We start from the raw sequence: 19,919 nt of genomic DNA on the forward strand, positions 1-19,919 counted from the left end.
TCGAACCCGAGGAACAAGCTACAGGCTTTGGAGCTAACACCAAAGAGAGCTAGCTGAAGCTCTGGGCGTGAGTGAGAGCACAAGAGAAAGCACGTGGAATGAGAAAATGGAAGGGTTTAAGATGGAATGTCTGGAAACACCATAATTTAGGGGGCCGGCAGCAGAAGAGAAGCCAGCCAAGAAACAGAACAGGACAGAAGGAAGTCACACACACATCATGGAAAATGGGCAGCGCAATGGGCATTACTACATGATACAGAGAGACTGCGTCGATGAGGACCTGAAATGGCCCTTTAGGAAAATTAAAGAAATACATAAAAATATCAGCAGCCCAATTCCTGACTGGTGACATGCCAGATGGCTTATTTTCCTCTTCCAACTTTGCTGCATTTTCTGCATTCTGCACAATAAATATCAGTTACAACATATAAAAAAATAAAATACTCCGATAAAGTCTAAAATATTTCATGAGAAAAAAGGGGCAGGTAATTATTAATTCACAAGTATTTGAGCGCCTGTTTGTGCTGGGTACCATGCGAAGGATAAAACAACCAACAAGAGGATAGCTCTGTTGTTTTACAGAAAGGAATGGTGTGACAAAAGGGAGGAGTGTGGAGCTCCTGGGGCCCAGTCCCAGGAGATGAGGCTGGAAAAGTAGCGTGGTGCCAGATCATGATGGATTTTTATATATTTTGTTAAATAACATGGACTTTATAGGGTGCCTGGGTGGCTCAGTGAAGTGACTCCTGATTTCGGCTCAGGTCATGATCTCAGGGTTGTAAGATGAAGCCCTGTGTCCGGCCCCACGCTGGGTGTGGAGCCTGCTTAAGATTCTCTCTGACTATGGACTCTGAGAAACAAACTGAGGGTTCTAGAGGGGAGGGGGGTGGGGGGATGGGTTAGCCTGGTGATGGGTATTAAAGAGGGCACGTACTGAATGGAGCACTGGGTGTTATATGCAAACAATGAATCATGGAACACTACATCAAAAACTAATGATGTAATGTATGGGGATTAACATAACAATAAATATATATATATATATATTAAAAAAGATTCTCTCTCTGCCCGCCCCCTTCCTGCGCCCCCGCCCCCGTCTGCTCTAGCTCTCTCTCTCTAAAAATAAATAAATAAATAAATACTAAAAAAATATAGACTTTATTCTGAAGGCTACGGAGAGGTTTATGAGAGGCTCAGTTAGGGTTGGAATCGTGCTTTATTTGAAGTTAATTTTCTACTGAACTGGGCGGTAGTGTGGCCGCTAGCCCGGGGGAGCACAGCGGTGGGCATGGTTGGAGGCAGCCGCATAACTGAACGCAGCCGGTGCAGTGGGGACGGAGAAGGGGCCAGGTCCACACGTATTTGGGAGTAGCATCAACAGGCCATTGGATGTGTGTTGGGGGAAAGAAGACATCAAGAATGACTACTGGGTTTGTAACTTGCGTCCCTAGGTGGGTAAAGAATGACAGCTGCCCTACAGACTTTGTCTATAATGACTCTCGTTGCCCGGAGTGGTCAGTGTTCTAGGAAATAAGAAAGCAAGTGTCTGTGTCAGATAGTATTATAGGAAAGGGAAGAAGCAGTGTGCGTATGTGAGATCTACTTTTGAGATCACAGCCACAAAACAGAATCGTAAACACTCAGCTGTCTCCTCATCACATATGCATACTTGGAGACTTTTCTTTTTTTCCAATCCACAGAATTCAATACTTCTGTGGCAAAGAGGGATGCTGGAGCTATGTTTTTAGAAGGGTTCACATGTAAATAGTTATGGCCTCCCAGGAAGGGTCTTTCCTGGTTGAGGTAGAGAAGTTTGGGAGAAGGCTGATTAAACTGCAGCCGGGGAAAGAAAGAGGGATAATTAGATGAGAATTGAAACTGTTAAGGCAAAGGACCCAAAAGCGGTAGGTCTCAAATGAATCGTAGGAGTGTGAGCTAACACACCTTGAAGGTGACAGGTGCTGTAGTTGTCGTCTTGCATTTTATCATTTATCCCCGTTTCACAGCATTGAAAAATGAGGCCTTAGGTCATGCAACTTGACGGAGCATGCCCAGCTACTAAGTTAGAGAGGTCAAATCTGAATCCGGCTGAACGTGTCACAGTATGAAGCATCTCTCCTGGACCGGCCACGATTAAGACATACGATTAAGACATCTTGAAGGAAAATTAACTCACACATGAACTCTTGCGCATCTCCTCCTGCAGGGAGGTAAGTTCTGTCGCACGGGCGATAAGTCAGTCTCCCGTGTGCTGCTGTAGACCGACTAGGGGAAGGCCTTCCTTATCGCCCTCGCCCCCCAAACAGAGCGCCTGGTGGTGCCCGAGATGGGAGCAGCCTTCCAAATGGTTACACCCTCAGCTCCTGATGAGGGTTCAAGTAAGGTTAAGGTCGCAAGTCCTCGCCTGGCCCAGTTCTTGCATTAATATGGAAGTAATGCTGTCTTGCCTGTTCATCGTTCCTTTTATTCCTTGGAGGCGGGCATGCTACAAAGTGAGTTTTTAGCCACTCTGAAAACAGCGAGGCTAAACACCACTTACACCTGCCCCACCAACTGGATGACAAGCGCCCCCTTTGCTCCCCCTGCCGCCCTCCTCCTCCTTCCTTCCTTCCTTCGCAGCCTTCAGGTAACCCTGACGATGGAGGCTCAGGTACCTGCTTTCCTCTCCCACCGCCGCTAGCTTCGGGCCTGAAACGAAGCTGGGGCCCCGTCGCTCCCACCCCCCCCCACCCCCCCACCCCCGGGCCTCGAGCGTGTGCGCGGCGAGTGTGAGCGTCCCGGTGTGCCAACAACAGACTCACGAGCAGCCGCTTGTTGCTCCCGCTGCCGCGACGTGGGGAAGTGAAAATGAAATTGACTTTTCCGAGAAATGATGAAAGCGGCGCTGCCCGCCAATGAACAGCCGCGGCGAACTTCCGCACCTCCCGGCCCGGCCGCTCGCGCCCTCCCTCCGCCTCCACCTCCCGGTTGCACAAGCTTGAAACAAACACTGGGGAGGAAGGGCGGAGGGAGGAGGGCGGAGGGGGGAGGCGAGGGAGGGAGGGAGCCAGGCGGGGAGGAGGGCGGGGGGTGGGGGGATTTCCAGCCTCAGCTCTTCGCAGTTTCCTCTCCTTGTTTTGCTTTCGATCTGGACTGTTCTCAGGCAAGCCGGGGAGTAACTTTTAGTTTTGCTCCTGCGATTATTCAACTGACGGGCTTTCATTTCCATTTCACACACCCTAGCAACACTTAAACCTTGCGGAATTGTATTGGTAGTGTGAAAAAGCACACTGAGAGGTAACATTTTTCAAATAATAGTTGTGACTGTGCGTGTGTGTTTTTCTCGAGGGCATGTTTGTGAGGACTGGAGGGGATGTGTGTGTGCGCGCGTCCTGATGGTTTGACACAGTGTTTTGCAGACGGAAAATGCTGGGGTTCATAAATATTAATACCGATTTTTGGAGGAACAGTCGGCGCTCTTAGGGATCATCCGATTTTAGGGGAAGCAGGTTCTGCTCCTGTTGCCGCTGCTGCTGCTGCTGCTGCTGCGAGGAGGAGGAGGAGGAGGAGGAGGAGGAGGAGGAGGAGGAGGAGGTAGAGAGGGAGGAGGAGGAGGTTGGTGGAGGTTTAATTTCACTTTTGGATTTGCAGATGCGGAGAGGTGGCTCCATGGACACAGACCTGCTCTGTGTGATTCTGCGCCCCAGGTGTTGTGTGTGTGGGTGCAGGTCCGCTGGAGTCGGGCCTCCTTTTAAAACAAAATTGTCGTGTGCATGTGTGTGCGTGTGTGTGCGTGTTTACAGACGCCGTCGCCACCAGATCCGAAGCAGGGCAGCGGGTCTTTCTCGGGGTCCGGCGGCGGCGCCTCTCTCCGGGCAGCCCCAGCGTGAATAAGCAGGAGCCCGCCGTCCGCCCCGCTGCCTGCGCCCCGCGCCCCGGCCGGGAGAGGCGCCTCGCGCCGCGGCGAGGGGAAACTTGGTGGGGCGCCCCGCAGCGGTCCCAGGGCTCGCCGGCCCGCGGGACCGGGGGAACGGCCGCGGGCGTCGGGTGCCAGCGGCCGGAGGCGGCGGGCGGGCTCCGAGCGGGGCTGGGGGCCGGGCCTGGCCGGCACGCCCGGCTTCCTGGGAGCTGGGCCGCTGCCGCCACCGCCGCTCCGGAGGGACGCCGCGTCCTCCTTCCCGCCGGCCAGCGTCCGGCCCGGCCCCGGGGCTTTGTCACTGCACTTGTCCAGGCGCGCGAGGGGGCTCCGGCGGCGCGTCCCGGGAGGGCGCCGCGCGGAGGGGGTCATCCGCCCCGGCCGCGGCCTAGCGCCGGGCGCCGCCGGGTCCCCGCAGGCGCCCCCGGGCCGGCCTGGCGCGCTGGGCCTGACCCGCCTCGGCTACGGAGCGGGCGAGGTGGGGGCGGGGAGCCTCCGGGGACCGAGCGGCGCCCTGCTGGCAGGCGTGGGGGCGGGCGTCCCCTGGGGGTCCAGGGGCGCGGGCAGCGGCGGGGTGGGGACGCGAGTGCCCGCCCCGCGCCCTCCGACCCCGCTCTGGGCGCCGAGTGGCATTCGCCCGCCGGCCGAACGTGGTTGGTGCACAGCCGTGGCCGCCACTTCCTTTCCGCCTCGCCGGCCGGGCTCGCCCACCGAGCGCTGCCCGCCGCGGCCAATCGTGGCGCCCGCCCGCCTGCGGCCGCGCGCAGTGCCCCGGCCTGGGGGCCGGTCCCCGAGAGGGGCTCGGGAAGCCTCCGCAAGTTCGGAGGGCCTCTGCATGTAACTACATCCCTTCGCCAGGACGCGCCGGCATCTGTCTTTGGCCCCAGGTCTCGGTACGTGTGCCGCCCTACCCCCTTGCCCTGTTGGAGGGGGAGAAGGGAAGGAGGCTGGCAGCCCGAGCCGGGCGCAGAGACAGTGTTCCGGGCGCCAGGTGAGGCGCCCGGGTCCGTGGGTGTAGGCAGAAGCCTTGGGCATCAGCTGTAGGTGTGCCCCCTGGGGCCGGCACTCGGGGTGGCCGCAGATTAGCGGCGCGGCGTTCACTGGTTTGCAAGCGCGTAGGGGGAGTGTTTGGAACTTGGGGACATTTTACCCTCTCCGTCCCTCTTCAGCCTCCGCCCTCCAGTGCGGGCGGCGGGTAGTGCTCCCCGTCCCTGGTTACGGAATAAGAAAACGCAGAGTCTTCCTACAGGAGGAAAAGTGCTGGCATTTGCCTTCTGCTACTGGCCTCCCTGTTGCCGTGACCGGGTCTGCTTTTGATGAATGGCTAGGGAGGGTGGAGGATAGTTACATTTCCTGTTGTGGATTTTCAGGAATCACCAAGGCTGCTGTCAAGCCTGCAGTCATTTATTGGTTTTCAGACCGATTGCAAATTGCATTGGAGCTTAGGAGCCTGCACTTCTTGGTGCTCGCAGGGCAGGTGCAGACAGGGGTCTGGTGACAGACTGAGCTCGAAAGGTGGATCGTCTTGATGTTAGATGCGCGCTCCCCTACCAGGACCTGGAGGGGGGGGGGATCCCTGTTTCACTTCAGGGGGGCACACAGATTCAGGATTCTCTAGTTTTCCCAACGCCCCATCCTTCCTTTTTTGGAAGGGGAAGGGGTCGAAATAGAAACCTAAAAAATCCTGGAAAAACTTGTCTTTTCTAAGGAAACTTCGGAGATGGAATATTTAGAAATTAAACGGGCATTTCTGCGGGGTAACCTCGGAACGTCTATTGACTGATAGATGGCAAAGTCCGGAATTTCGCCGTAATTAGTGAATGATTATAATTTATAACTCAGCCTTTGTGTAAGAAGTTAGATTTTGGCCTCTTGGATTCAGGAGTTCTGTTCTGTGATGATTTGTAATTGCTTCCTAATATTAAACATTTATATACTTCATCCTCAGAGAGTTGTCTTTTTTCTTTTGATCTTCACAAGTTGAAGATAATTTTGCATACTTCAGACTTATTTACCTGTAAAAATGTCATCGTAATCAAAAGTAAGAGTTTGTAGTTAAACTGGAAGCAAATTATGGCAAAGAAATGATTGTCCTAAGGTCCTGACAGCTCTATGAACCATGGCCCCACTTTTCTCTAACTCTGCCTCCTGAAGTACTTTATTAGGCAGATGTTCAATATACCAAAGCTAGTTAAGGCTGTTAAACTCACAACTAGTAGTGGAACATTCGAGACTTCGGATATTTAACTTTTGATGGGCATCCATTGCTTCATGTTTGCAAGGACACTGTCCTTTTATTCTTAGGATTATCGACTATGAGCTGTGTCGTTTGTAGAACATTTTCACACAATTTCCTTTTGATAAAGAGCAGAACTCTAAATGGGGTATCTGGGACATGGTTCTGTTTTGTGCTTTATACCAAAGAGGGCGTAAAGCAGATGAAGGACCTTATTTATTCACTTAATAAATATTCCTGGGACATTCACTAGGCACCAGACACAGTGCTAGGCTCTGTGGGTTCAACTGGGAACAGGAAAACAACTTCCTTACCCTCTGGGGAAATTGTATCTTAGTGGGTCAGGTGATAATACACAACCGAAAGATAAATAACAGTGATTACCCTTTTGGGGTTAGTTCTGTGGAAGGTGATAATAGTACTTTAAGTGCCTATCTGGTAGGGTTGCTTTGGGGAACAGATGAGATCCTGTGTATGAAAGAAGGTTGTATAAGTTACAGCAATCTACAAATATGTAAGGCGTTAACTTTCAGAATTCTGTCATTTTTATTTATGTGAAAATGCCAGGAAATTGGGACTGTGGACTGAACACTGACTTTCTCTTACAGAATTTGCAGCAAAAAGGGATTTACTTCTGAGAGTATATGGATAATGGCAGGGAATTAAACAGAATAGCTATTTTATGTAAAGCATCAAAGAATTTAACAGTGAAATATAATATTGTCAGTGAATTTTTTCCTGTCAGAAGAGAAGTTAGATGGTATCCATGGAGACCAAATGATATGGAAACAACAGTGATACCAATGTATTCCTTCTCTCTCTCCCTCTCTCTCTCTCCCTATATATATATAAACATCTTTTCAGGCTCCGTGTGCTTTAGTCTGAATTTTCTTTACCATTGCTTCATTATGTTTATTACAGGTATGCCCCTAGCTGATTTTAGTATTTTGCTATAACATCTTTAAGGAAATTCGGTTAACTTTAACTTATTGAATGCTTACTGTATGCCCAACACTACGTATGTGAAAATAAATATAATAAACAGTATATTTTTCATAAAATATAACATCTAAAAGTACATAAAGTAATATATAAACGGAATGTAAATTGCTGTGAAGTGTCAGTTTTATTAATAATAAAATCAGTTCTTCTCTTCATCTGTATGGGACGCCAGGTTCTTCTCACATGGGATAGGAGGTCAGGGCTCTCTGATGTGTCCTGCTTTTGTCCTGAATGTGATCAGTATTGGGTGCATAGTGTTTGCCCGAGGCAGGGTTGAGGGATGTCCCTTAAGGAAGTGGCTGGTGGGAATGGAAGTGAGGAAGTTTGAATAAATCTTGATTTTTCAACAAAGATTGATAGATTATATGTAGGTTCCAGATTTCAAGGTGAAGCCAATAGTTTGTGTAATATACCAAAGGAAATACACCAGCAGCAAACCCAGCCCCTGGGCACCTGATGCCAGGCCCTAGCCTGTCCTGAGGACTCCGCCAGGCCCTGCGCACTACAGGCCGCAGGCCTCTATCCGCCCGCATTTTACCTTCAAGCCTCCTTTTTCAGTGATTTTCCCCCTCACCAGCTCCATCTTTTGACAGACTGTCCCTGAAATAAATTGTGTTTAGTTAGGAAGACTCTGATGCCTGTTTTTACTATGAGAATTGCAGAAGACTTCTAGGCAGAACTCCCGATTGACCTGGGAGAAATAGCATCCTCAAATTTGGTTGATCTAATTCTGGCCCAAAGTAGAGAAACTAGACGTTTTAGATCCCGGGCAGCCTTTTTTTTAGATAAACTCATAATCCCCTTAGGCCTTCTGAGTTCTGAATCTAGCCCAGGACCCCTGCTGGCAGCAGGAACTTTGAGTTCTGCTGGGGATCCGGGGATCCCAGGATGTGAACCATTGTAGTAACCCAGGCAATTATTTTATTGAATGAACACAAACATGTACCCTTCTATCTCTAATTTATTAAATACTTGTTGACAACCAGCTACGTTCAAGGCTCTGTGTAGTGCAAGGTGCGTGAACTCAAGTGTCCAGAGACCCGGAGTTGACTTTCAGTGCTTTCATTAACTCTCCCAATCACTTCTCCTTTTGGCACCTTAGTTTTCACATCTGTAAAATGGGGCTGTGTGTAGGTCTGTTATCTGTGGGGTATGGGGCTCCTGTGTGTCTCAACATCACCTGGGAGGGAAGGGGCTTTTAGAAGCCACAAGGAAATTTTAGATTTAAGACTGTCTACAATGCCTTCCTCTCCTTGATTCTTTTACCCAAAGAACCCCCACCCCCACCCTCATAGCAAGCCTCTGTTATCTACCAGGGCCTCCTGGATCCCTGTCCCTCAGATGTGTGGGCCAGAGCGAAGGCAGAGAACCACTGAATCAAGGATCTCTTCTCAGGGCCAGATCGTTTATTTTTTTATTGTCTCAGGCCATGCTATGCAGACCTGTTTTCCACATTTTATTTGAGTAGGGAATCTGTGCTCACTCTCCGTTGGCTCTGTTCCTGTAGACCTTGCTTGTCATATGAAAGTGATACTAGTGTGATGATTGTGATCCTTTGAATTTTCCACTCTAAAGAGGCAAGAAGGACTTTGTTTTATGGGTATGTCTCTTGGTCTAGGAAGGCCATCAAGAGTTATGGGTTTGTTTTTTGTTTGTTTCTGTTTCCGTTCATATTCCCCTTTATCAATGTAGTATTCAGCTCCGATAAACAAGAGAAAACTGGAGTCGAGCATCGTCCCCATTTTTATGGGAAATAAAGCTTGTGCAGTTCTTTCTGATGAGGGATTCTGAGCATGTTTATCTCAAGGGCAAGGCCAATGTCGTTCAACAAAATATCTTAATTTAGGATTTTGTGTGATAAAGTTCTGTCTAATTTTCATTAAACCAATATTTTTGGGAGTTAAGTACTTGCTATATAATTTTCATAAATAATTTCTCTTCAGGTTACACTTGCACACCCAGTGTGATGGAAGGAAAGATGAGCTTCCAATTTAATTTGTTCTTATTGAGCTTATAAATGTCAGGTTTTTGTAGGATCTAAAGAAATGTTTTATAGGTAGAATACACTGTCCTGGCCCCATAATCTTAGAATCCTACGGACTTTCCCATTTCATGAGGTTGACATTTTGACTGAGAAGAGACTGCATACATATTGCTTTTTTTCAAGTAATATTTAATGTGTTACTTTTGAAGAGAGCTTTTTTGATCTCCTTACCCTAGATTTATTGAACAGGATGAGAAGAATTACAGTGGTGAGAAGAGTGTCCTAACACCTGGATAGGGTGTTAGTGGGTCCGTGGATGGGTGGGATAAGAGTGGGAGGGCATTGGAAGGTGACACTTTTGGGGGGTGAAATGATGAAAAGAGAATAAGGCGTAGGGTGGAATAGTGCCTACTGAATTCTGGAGTGGGAGGGAGAGAAAAGAGGGAATCAGGCAGGTGGATTTTCTGTCTCATTAACAAATACCACTGAAGGAATTTCGGGGTGGCAGGGAGCAAGTTGGTAGTTAATTGATAACTCAAGGTCAAGATGAAATACTAGAGGACCCCCCATGTCCGACTTTGGAATTAAGCCTTTTTATCCTGCCGGAGGTAAAGTCTGATGGGAAAACCACTAGGCATCAGCCAACTTTAGGCAAGTGAACAGGAGGTTGTGGGTAGTTATTCCTTAAGCATGGTTGAAGCCTTCCGAGGTAGGCGTGCTGGGGCTGGAGCAGACGGAGGAATTGCTGCCCTGACTTGAGGCCTCAGACTTGATCCAGAATTGCCTTTGGAGGCAACCATGGGCTCCGAAAGGAAGATACATGGCGATACAAATTTTTAGAAATATTGTAATCACTCTCTTAGACCCATGCTGGTCTTCCTCTTAGACCCATACTGGTCTTCCTCTTAGACCCACGCTGGTCTTCCTCTTAGACCCACGCTGGTCCTCCGGGCTGCTGTTTTATTTTTGTCAGGTTGTAGGGGGTGACTATGAATCAGGAAAGCAGAATGGGCTGATTCCGTGTTCCCCTAAAGAACAGGTGGCAAAGTTAAGGCTGAGCCCCACATGCCATCACTGGGTCCCGCAGGTCATTGATGGTGAAACTAGTTGGGATTGTATGTTGAAAGAAACCTTCTGGGGTGCAATTTGGTGTTATAGACTCAAAGTCTTAAAAATGTTAAACTCTCAGTCCCAGTAATCCCACTTGTAGGAATGTACTCATGTGAAATAACCAGAGATGGGACAAGGATTTATTTGTGAGGATGTTTATCGAATTAGCTTTGTTATAGTGAAAATTTGGAAACAATCTAAATACCCACAATGGGAATACATGTAAATGAACTCTGGCACATCCAGATGATGAGGATGGATAGCTGATAAAATTCATGTTTTTGCATTTAATGATGGAAAAGTGCTTGTGATGTATGTTGAGTGGAGGAAAAGAGATACTTAATTGTGACCTTAATTTTATTTTAGAAATGTGTGTGTATTCGTATATACATCATTAAAGAAAAAACTGGCAGAAAACATTTGAATGGTGGGATCGAGGGTGTTTGACTTCCCCCCCCCCACTTGAAACACTTGGATTTTCCATATTAATATAGCAGTACAATTGCTTTTATAACCAGAAAAATATTCTCAAGATAACTCTGAAGTGTTCCCTCTGGCCTTACCTTGATAAATGTTAAGATCAGGACATTGCTGAGGAGGATGCTATACGTGGATGTGGCTTTTTTTTTTTTTTTTTAAGTAGGCTCCACACCCAAGCATGGAACCCAACGCAGGGCTTGAACTCACGACCCTGAGCCCAAGAACTGAGCTGAAATCAAGAGTCAGATGCTTAACTGACTGAGCCACCCAGAGACCCTTGGATGTGGCCATTTTTGAGCTCTTTCTGCCTTGATGTATGGAGCCAGGCTCTAGAATCTGGGCTTTCCCAGCTAATGCTGAGAGATGCCCTTGTCCCGATTCAGCTACTTGAAGCGACTGAGATTGAGGGCTCCTTGGTGAGGGTGGGACACACTGTTTTGTCAAAAACTGTGTGGGGGTGGTCACAAATGTTACCCCACTTCACAGATACCTCCTTTATGTATGTGAAACCACAGAAACAAGACACTGGGGTAGGAGAAAAGAGTTCTTTATCGATCATCAGGGCCAGGTGAGCAGCCAGAGTGATGTTGCAGCAGTGGGCATCCATTCCCAGACCCTCAGGTGATGATGCTGGGAAAACAGGTGGAACATGGGTGTGGGCTACGCTCCGTAGACGACATCGAGCAACCCAAGGGAGAAACAGAGAAGGAAAAAAAAAAAAAAACAAACCCATCTTTGCTCCTGTGAGAGTGGATGGAAAGGATTCAGGGTTCTCATCCCAAACTTTTGGAACATAAGGCTTTTTCTAGAAGTATTCCTAAGATTTGGGCTTCATGGCTTTTGAAATGTTCATGCTTAGAGACAGGTCTTCCTGGCACCCTGGGAGCTTAACCCAGGGACCTAGTCACGGCTGTAACCGGATGGCCCCCTGGAGCAGATAAGAGTAAAATTATCCTCTTGGATCAGAGCAATTAACTTAGACAAATGGCTACAGATCCATTCTCATGGCACAGTGAAGAATAAAATGTTTCTAGGGGAAGTGAATGCAGACATGTCCTATCTTTATGTCATATACATTCTCTATATTGCATACATTCCTGGGTCTCGGGTGGTTAGAGTGTCTCATAGGAACACTGAGGAATCCAGCGAAGTTTTATTTCTTCACACAGCCTTTATTGAAGAATGACTTAGTGTGACTCCATCAGAGTGTGGCCTAAGATTTTTCACAACTGCAGAAACCTCCAAATCCCTGATTTGTATCTGAAAAAAAAATTTAGAATAGTTTTGATCCCTTTGTAGATCCTGGAGACATTTTTGGATTGTTATGAGCTAGTATTGGATATAACCAGAGGCAGAGGCAGAGTACCAAAGCATAGCTTTAAAAAAAAAAATACTGATTAGGACAACACTGTCCAATACAAATAAAACATGAGCCGCATGCATAATCTTTAATTTTCTAGTAGCCACATTAGGAAAGTAAAAAGAAAGCGGAAAAATTAATTTTAATATTTTATATAGCTCAGTATGTCCAAAATATTATCGTTTCAACATGTGATTCATATGAAAATACTGATGAGGTCATTTATGTTCTTTTTTCATACCGAATCTTCAAGATCCAATGTGTCTTTTATGCCTGGAGCACATCTGAATTCAGCCCGGCCACATTTTCGAGAGTGTAATGGCCACAGATGGCTGCCATGTTAGGTGTGGTCCAGGATTAGGACATGAAGAGAAATATGGGGAAAAGTTGTCATCTGAGGACTGAACCTAACAGGACTGAGGGAAAGCAGATTTGAGCGGTCATTTCAGTGATGCGGTCGTTCGGTGATAGCTGCATGCCCCACCACACCTCCCCAGACAAACCCCACCTTGATCTCTTCAGCCTAAGATACCAAAGTGCTCTGGATTTCTTTAGAAGCAACACACTGCATGTGCCATTCCTTTGGTGATCAGCCTCAAACATCTTGAACCTTTTCTGGCTCTTTGAACTGTTAAGAAAATTGTCGATTCCTTGGGTTTTTCCATTTATAACACCTACACAGCAAGTGATTTGTGAGCTAGGCTGGTGTTGTATTCCTTTGCATTCCCCACCAGTACTTGATAAGCAGTAAGAACTAGATAAATATTTGTTGATTTGATTTTCAGCCCTGAAGCAAAGTTTAGCTCAGAAGGCTGAATTCCAGTTCAGGATGGATGGCACAGATCTGTGTTGGGTTAGAAACCTAATGGTATATGTCCTGGGCACATAAACATTGAGATTTGTCGCTTTGTGTTAGGATTTGTCATTTTGTGTTAGGGGTTCAACATCCAGAAGGGGAAAAATTGTTTTTTTTTTCTTCTCCGTTGTACCTAGGACTTTAAAACAATCTTACCAGCCCCTTTCTTTGACATTTAAGTTCCCGTGAGTATACTAATACTTCCCTGTACATATAAATAAGCTATAGTTACCAATAAACCGGAGATATGTATTTGGGAGCTGCTACTTTCTTGGTGGGTTAGTTATTGACAATGACTTTATTATTAACAAACACTTAGCCATAACGTATAAGCAGTGAAAGTCTTTTAAAAGCAAGTACAATATTTTACAGTTGCTTTGTTCCCTCTGAGTATAATTGTTGGGTTGAAGCAACAGACTTCTCTACAGAGCCAAGGCAATTTATTTTTACTGAAGCCTACCTAAGAACTGCTTAGGTAGCTTTTCTCCACGAGATTAAATACGACCTTCACTGAATCATGTTAGCAGGGCCAGCAGCTAGAAAAATAAAGACTAAACCAAACCTTCAGCATAGAAATTCCCAGCTGCTCAGTGGGTCAGAGCTTTCCTGATTGCTTTCTACCAATGAAAACACTGCAGATTAGTTTTAAGTGAATTCTAGTAGGTTTGGGGATTTGCAACTGACAGAAGAACAGGAAAGTATAATCTCACTTTAAAATAGTAATCCTAAAGGTAAATCTTTATTGACTCTTTTTGGGGAATGTTGGGATTTTGTTCATATAGGAAAACTTAACTCCTGTGCACTGTTTAGCTGACCTTGGAAGGTCAGGTCCTCAGGGTAGAATGGAGACAGAGGAGTCGGACATGAGGCTCTTGCCCCAAAAGGACACTATGGGCTTGTGTGGTGTTCTGGGTATTCCCAGGGACCAACACAGATGGCATTGCTCCCCTTTCTTCTCTCGGTTATAAAATGAAAGTAGAAATGGGGGAGCCTGCCAAGGACGCCCCAGTAGGGAATGTAGATAGATGAACTGCATTTCCACTTCTGGGTGTGGTCATACTGGTGAGTCGAGAAGTCAGGATGAATTTACAATATTGTTGGGGAGGATTTGCCTCTCTTCCAGGTGCTTTTCATACATTAAGACTTAAAAATATTTTTTTAAAAATTTCTTTAAAGTCAGGTTGCAATTTGGGTTGAGTCATTCAACTGGAACAGTGGACTGTTTTGATCATTCATTCATTCAGTTAGGTATTTCCCAGGTATTTATTTAGTGCTAACTATATGGAGAGGGAGGTACAAAAAGGTAAAAAGGTAGGGCGCCTGGGTGGCTCAGATGGTTACGCGTCTGCCTTCGGCTCAGGTCATGATCCCAGGGTCTTGGGATCGAGTCCCGCATCGGGCTCCCTGCTAGGCGGGGAGCCTGCTTCTCCTTCTGCCTCTGCCTCTCTCTCTCTGACTTTAATGAATAAATAAATAAAACATTAAAAAACAAGGTAAAAAGGTATTAAGCTTGGATTTGAGTTAGCGAGGTAGAGGATCTGCGCTCCTAGCTACAAGGATATGACTGCAAGGATATCACTAATTTGAACAGCTACATAAAACAGAATCGAGCCGTTGGGCCGGTAAGACCCCCGTTCCAGAAGTGCTGTTAGATAAGGGTGAATCCCCTCTAGAGGTCTTCATGGGCCAGATGGCCTTGTCTCAGAGCGTACGGGAAACAAGAGTACTAATAAGACACCTCTTTGGCTGGGTGTATACATTTTAATTCCTAAAAGACAGATTCGTAATAAATTATGTAATAGGCATCAAACAACCTACTGCTTTGCCGTCGCCGTTGTTTCTCTACAGTTCTTCCACACTTAGTTTGGCATGTAGAATTCAACTGTTGCTTGGTATCTTTTATCATTCAGGAAAACCATGTGGGTAAGTCCTGATCGTTATCTCTGCTCTCGACTTCCCTTTCCCTCAAGGTAGGCACTGTAACTAGCAGAGCTGCTAATAAATTTTTCTGCTCCCATCCCTCCCCAGACGTTGGTGCTGGGAGAAGCTGCCCTTTGCATGTCCAGGAGAGGCTTCCTCCCAACTTGGTTCGAGGTATCATCACCATGAACAGGAAATTGGCCCTTACTTAATTTTTGAAAATCCTCATTTTCCCTCACTTCCCTCTTTTTCTCTTGTTCTTTGTGTGCGCGCATGCGCCCATACGCGCGCAGACGTGCATTTGGCTAGTGAATACTTCAAGTTGCCTGGAATCAAAGAATAACTCGTTCTTTATGCGTGTGCGTGGGTGCGTGCGCGCATGCGCACATATTTGGCTAATGAATACTCAAGTTGCCTGGAATCAAATAACTCGTTCTTTGTGCGCGCGCGCGTGTGTGTGTGGTTTGCGCATGCGCACATATTTGGCTAGTGCATACTTCAAGTTGCCTGGAATCAAAGAATAACTATCATCCATAACAGGACTAAAGGAAAGAGTGGAAGTAGCAGTGAATTCATCAGTGCCTGTCTGATTATTATTATTATTTTTTTATTGTGATAAAAGTTACATGACATAAAATTTACCATTATAAACATCTTTAAGTGCGTAATCTGGTGGCGTTAAGTGCGTTGGCGATGCTGTGCATCCATCACCGCTCTCCACCCCAGAACGGACTTACCATGTCAAACAGAAACAATGTACCTACTAAACCATAACCCCGCTGCCCTCAACCCCCGGCAACAACGGTTCTGCTGTCTATGAACTGGGATTACGCTAGCTACCTCATGTAAGTGGAACCATACAATAATTGTACCTTTGTGTCTGTTTTTTTTTCACTTTGCAGAACGCTTTCCAGGTTCATCTCGGTTGTACCAAGTGCCAGAACTTCATTCCTTTTTAAGCCTGAATAGTATTCCCCCATTTTGTTCATCCACGCACCTGTTGATGGTCACTCGGGTTATTATGACCATTGTGACCATCTTCACTATTGTGAAGAGTGCTGCTGTGATCGTTGGTCTCCAGACTAGCACTTTGAGTTCCTGCTTCCCATTCTTCCAGTCCAGCGGATCATATAATTCCATGTTTTAAAATTTTGAGAAACTACCAAACTTTCCCATGGTGGCTACACCATTTTGCATCCTTCTAGGAATGCGTGAAAGTTCCAGTTTCTCCACATCCTGGCTGACATTTGTTATTTTCTGTTTTTCAGGGTTTTTGTTTGTTTGTTTGTTTGTTTTGATACTAGTCCTCCTAATGGGTGTGAAGTAGTATCTCTTTGTGCTTTTTTTAAAAGATTTTATTTATTTATTTGAGAGAGACAGAGAGCATGAATGGTAGGGAGGGGCAGAGGGAGAGGGAGAAGCAGGCTCCCCACTGAGCAGGGAGCCCCGGGCCTCGATCCCACATAACCTGAGCCAAAGGCAGATGCTTACCTGCTTAACCGACTGAGCTGCCCAGGCGCCCCTCTCATTGTGCTTTTGATTTGCATTTCTCTAATAGCTGGTGATGTTCTTGGCCATTTGTGTATTTCCTTTGGAGAAATGTCTATTCAAATCTTTTGCCCATTTTTGATTTGATTATTTGGTTGTTTTTGTTGCTGAGTTATAGGATTATGTCATTCTTTTCTGTGGGTTCCATAATGATGTGCTAGATGGTCTGAAAAGCTAACAATGATCCCCCCTCATATGGTATGCGTAGCATGTGGCACAAAATCATTTATAACATTTTGCGATGTAAAGTTGATAAAGCACACGTTGAGGAATTAAGTTACATTGCATGAAGTAAATCAGGGTGGATTGGTAAACAGGGGATCAGATAAAAGTATTTAATCTTCTCATAGAATACTAGAATTGGAAGTTTCCTTAGAGATTATAGTCTGCTGCTTCAGTTTTTTAGCTGGAGACATCAAATGACCTGCCCAGGATCTTGTGGCCAGATGACGTACTCAGTATGTTGTGTTGAACTCTGTAGTAAAGAATTAACTTTTTTTGGTGTTGTGTTTTGAATTTTAAAATTTCTGGTACGAGGAAACACATAGCAGTGCTTGAATACGGTAATGAATTAATTGGTAGTGGGCTGTTCATGCGGTGCTACTGAAAAAGACCCTCAGGTTCATCACCATGGTGGAATTAGGATAAAAGTGAGTAAAAGCAGCCTTAGAATAACACTTGGGGCATGAGCATTTAAACAGAATACATCTAGTAATGGCTTAATACTACTACTTGCGTGGATGAAAAAAAATTTATTGCTATAATAACAGATCTGTAAAGTAAAATGAAAGCATTTGTGTATTTATTGTGAATTATCGACTAAATGAGGAACCATTTATTTGTTCTTATGCAAGCTATAGGAGATGAGGAAATTCAGTGAAATCTTACAAATGTACAGCAGCAAATTTACTCTTGGTTTGCTTTTAAGTCGTGCTCAGGTTTTTCATTTCACTTGCTCCTTTTGCAGAGTTGGTCTTTATTAAATCATACAGCCTGGCAAGATAACATATGGATTATAACTAAGAGCGAGTTGTGACTAATTGGGAAGAAGATACATAATGTCTCTGACATATGGTGGAGGGAGGGAAATTTATATTCCCTTCAGGTTGGGGGCCCAGGCTTTCAAAAGAGTCCTCAAAATTTGCCTCAAGGACTAGGAAAACAAATATGATCCTGATGAAATGAAGTTGAAGACTCCTTTCTGCAAGCACACATTTTAAATGAAACTCTCAGGAGAATTAATTCCCTCAACACACCTTTTTGAACGGTGTGTGCGAAGCTTGGTGCTTGTGGAGACGTAAAGTTGACAATTTCACGTTCTCAAAGAGCTTATCATTTACTCAGAGAGACAGGTGATAGAAAACCATCTGTCGTAACAAAAAGAATGAAATGTATGCTTAATAAAAGCACAGCAAGCCAAAGGATCTGTGTCTTTACCCAGAGAAATGGGGGTGTGCTTCGCCATGGACTTCGCACCTGCCACAGGAGGACGGTCGTGGCCATTGGTGGCAAATGGGCGAGCAGGGCGTCTTTGGTTGAGAGAACAGTCAGAGCAAAGAAAAGACGGGCTGAAGATTCCTTCCACTCTTGGCGTGTGGAGAGTTGTCAGGTGGGGCAGGAGCAGATGGATCACGGGAGTGACTGGGTCGGTCCGGGGGACCACAGCTACCTTAAGGCATGTGCCAGTAAGGAAAGGCTCTGTTTTGGGCATAGAGCAAGTTTTCCGGGGGGGGGGGCCGGGGCAGGGGGTGGTGGTGCTTGGGGATTTGGAACATTGTCTCCTTACGTTTTAGAGAGTGCTAGATGATGACTGTTGGCCAGGTGTGGCAGGGCTGTGAGCCTGCCACATTTGAGAGGAGGTGGAAGGGGGTGTGCGTTCGTCATTTCTACGCATGATGGGCATTGCAGAAAGGACCGGATTGTGCTTTTGTTGAGAACCAGGCCTGCCTTTGAGGTGCTTTCATAGGTTCCCAAGAGGAAGTAATGCACAGGTATAAAAATATTTTTTTGTGCTTTCTTTTGTTTGCTTTGATCTGGTTTATAAAGAGAGTGAAGTGATTATGAATAGGTTTACAGTAGACGGTTGTCCTTAATACGGATGAGAAAGCCAAGTTAGAGAACCAAGAGAGTGGATGGCAGGGTGCCCCGAAACAGTGCATTAGCACAGCAGAAATTTTCAGGCTAGGGTGTCCTGTTGGCTTAAAGAGTGATGGGGATCTCGGTGTCCGCTCGGGAGTGAGACTGGCGGTTGGTGGTTGGGTTAGGCCGCTCCTCCCCCCAGGCATGAGGTATGCTTGCTCACATTCTCTGAGTTACGCCCCATGAAGGCCATGGAAGGGCTGGTTCGTGGATCATTAGGGTCAAGCCCAAACTACAGGGACTGTGGAAGCCCAGAGGAGACGGACGACATTGGCTCTGCCACGCTGAGGCTCCTCCCCATCTGCATTCCCTCAGCAGGGCTGAAGTCACACACTGTCGGGTGTGGAGGCCATTTCAGCCTGGCTGACTGGCTGCCTGGAGAGCATATAAGGGATATTTGCTGGGCTCTCCACTTCCCTGTCGGGCTAAGGTTTGAAGATCTCATTCAAAGGCCCTAGATTTTTCTGGGTTATATTACAATATATCACATTCTACGTCTTTTATTAATGACTGCCTTCTCGACTCCACTGATAAATTTTGGAGTGCTGTCATGTGTTCCTCAGGGCTCAGCAAAATGACTTGCATGTACCCAATACTCAATAAATGTTGGCTGCCTTAAATTATAATGATTGGCCTAGTTCTCTGTTTATTTCCTGTCCAGACATGGGCCCATCTGTAGTACTTTAGAGCTAATAGGACTCATGTGCTGTGTTGCCTAGTAAGGAACAGGACCAGACGGCCGGTGGAGAGCACATCAGCCATGTTTGTATGTGCCCTGGGGTGTATCGGGGTGTTTCCCCTCATCAGTCAACAGGGACCCTTGTTAAGGTGCAAGGACAAATGGCTGTCTCTTAATTAGCTCTGCCACTTCTGTCCCTGGGGCACAGCTTCTCCCTGTTACTAATGGTTCAAACCTGCCATGCACACTTCCTCCCTCTTGCCTTTATTTGTTATTCTCCCTTTTGTCTGGAATGTTCTTCCTTGCTTTACACCTGAGGATCCCTTACCTCTACAGGCCCAGGTCAGATGCCCCGTCTTCTTGGAAGCCGTCCAGAGTTAGCTCTTCGGGGATTTTACATAATACGGTACAACTCCCCCAAAATGCCTCGCAAAAAATTTCACCTATATAAAACTCAGGGTCACACTATTGTGAAGCTAATGAAATGGTGTTGGGGGCGGGGGGAGTCTGATGCGGAGAATGAACCGTGACCCAGTGTTGAATGCCCTGTTCAGTTATCACGAGCTCTCTTAGATCCTGAAGTGCATCATTGAAAGTTTTACCGTCCTCATTTTGTTTCTCTAGTGTTACCTGCAGGACAAGATACCTCATTTTGGAGTTGTTTGTTTATGTGCCTGGGTCCATCATTGCAGGGTCAATGCTGAGGACGG

General features: G+C 46.4%; 1 protein-coding gene and 1 long non-coding RNA gene across 4 annotated transcripts in view; one reads left to right on the plus strand and one right to left on the minus strand.

Moving 5' to 3' along the window:
- Window positions 1-1,191: 1,191 nt before the first annotated feature.
- On the minus strand, window positions 1,192-2,834 carry LOC118522357 (uncharacterized). The gene is made up of 2 exons (XR_004910589.2): window positions 2,802-2,834; window positions 1,192-2,363 (listed from the first exon to the last, which is right to left on the minus strand). It is a non-coding gene; the product is annotated as an uncharacterized LOC118522357 (long non-coding RNA).
- A 261-nt stretch (window positions 2,835-3,095) lies between these two features.
- Window positions 3,096-19,919, plus strand: part of IRF2 (interferon regulatory factor 2) — an 80,783-nt gene continuing 63,959 nt past the window's right edge. The window contains exon 1 of one of the 3 annotated variants that reach the window (XM_036071342.2): window positions 3,096-3,276. The gene's annotated coding sequence lies outside the window, so the exon portion shown is untranslated. Of the gene's footprint in view, window positions 3,277-3,617; window positions 3,687-4,657; window positions 4,789-19,919 lie in introns of those variants that run through there. The other 2 variants (XM_036071345.2, XM_036071343.2) reach the window with 2 other exon arrangements.

Source organism: Halichoerus grypus, chromosome 3 (assembly GCF_964656455.1).
Source record: "Halichoerus grypus chromosome 3, mHalGry1.hap1.1, whole genome shotgun sequence".
In the NCBI taxonomy this organism is placed as follows: Eukaryota; Metazoa; Chordata; class Mammalia; order Carnivora; family Phocidae; genus Halichoerus; species Halichoerus grypus.